This window comes from Mus caroli, chromosome 16 (genome assembly GCF_900094665.2).
Source record: "Mus caroli chromosome 16, CAROLI_EIJ_v1.1, whole genome shotgun sequence".
NCBI classification, from domain to species: Eukaryota; Metazoa; Chordata; class Mammalia; order Rodentia; family Muridae; genus Mus; species Mus caroli.
In genome coordinates, this window is record NC_034585.1 from 53,215,179 (window position 1) to 53,216,974 (window position 1,796).

Here is a 1,796-nt window from a genome sequence, read left to right on the forward strand (position 1 = left end):
CTCTAAGCTTAAAGCAATGCTATCTTTTCATTCACATTTATTTGGGGGAAGTTTAGATTGTTGCCTGCCTGTCCTCTATCCTTTTACTTTTCTTTATCTGGATTTGACAAAATACAAAATGGGGGAGTCTATTTTCCATATATATTAATTCTATCAATCATTGGCTTGTGTTTGGGAAAGTTCCTTACTTCATTTTATTTCTGGTTTTTCCTGTATTACGCTGACTGCTGCCTCACCTCATTAATCCACATTCAAGGTGTAATCAGCACCTTGATCAGCTCCTATACGGATGAGGCAATAGTACACATAAAGTAATATTCCATGAGAAACTCATGAAGGGAATACAGCAGAACGTCAGGGACTCGGACTTCTGGTTTGTGACAGCTGAGAGAGACAAAGCACGACAAAGCGGGGAGGGGGATCCCCATCTCTGGTCTGCCCTTGATGAAGGCAAACTCTGTCCTGGCACAGCCTAACCCTCTGGAAATACAAACACCACGATTTCATAGTTTCCCAGAACGATTGAGCAGAGGTACCACTTTCCTTCATAGACAGACCTCTGGGGAAGGACTGTTGGCAAAGCATCCCTGATGTTGCTTTATTCCATTCTTTATTGTCCTTCACAGATTCTTTTCCTTCACATTGCTCATTGTCTCCCTTCTTATATTCTTATATTTTACTTTGCCACTGCCTGTCCCTCCTCCCCCTCCCGCCAGAAATGTATGTCTGATGGAGACATACAGCTTTGGTTTGACCCTCACTCTACTCCTAGCTTACTGAATACTTCCTAGCATCTGGAAATGGAACATCTGCTCGACAAGTGACCTCGTTTCTACCCACCTCACTGGCTCATAAGCAGAGTTGAGCTGTCCTTCTCATCCAGTGCTCTAGAGTAGAGAAAACCATTTATACTTTTGTTATATGTGTCATTATTTTGGACAACTTGCGGAACTATATTTTTTTGATAAACCAAAATCTTTACACATTCCCCAAAATGGACTGACATTACCTGGGTTCATGGTAAAGGAAAGGAATAAAAGAAGAACCTATTTTCGGCTTGAGGTCATGGTTTACTAGTTTGTTCGTGCTATCCCAAAAACAGTATTCATAAAACACAACCTCAATAGTACAACCACACAATTGCAAGAAAGGTTTTAATTTCAGACTCTGCAGGGAAGCATTCTCTAACTGGTCTCAGACTCAGATGTTCTGAGAACTCCCTGGGTTGTAGCTTACTTGCATTCTCTGGGTTTGAACCTGGAGAAGTAGTGATCTCTGTATTCTCATAAAAACAGCAGGAAATCTGGATTCATTGGCTTTCAAACTTCCAGGTGTAACTTTATCTGTCCTCAATGTCAGTGACTTGTCTCAACTAGCTGAGGCTGGTTTCTGGTTCCCTTGAAGCTCAAATGTGGCAGTCACAGAATATTGTTGGTCTAAAATGGAGTCCTTAAATCTGAGACAGGCATGAGCAGAACACATGATCATCAGAGGACCATGACACATTGGTACCTTGTAGCCTGGAGTACACTCACTTACAGATCAAGACATATTTTTGGGCACTCACATCTGTCTTTTAAAAATCTTATATAGCAGAATGAAGACCAAAGTGTGGACACTTTGCCCCTTCTTAGAATTGGGAATGAAACACCCATGGAAGGAGACTAAGTTTGGAGCTGTGACGAAAGGATGGACCATCTAGAGACTGCCATATCTGGGGATCCATCCCATAATCAGCTTCCAAACGCTGACACCATTGCATACACTAGCAAGATTTTGCTGAAAGGACCCAGATA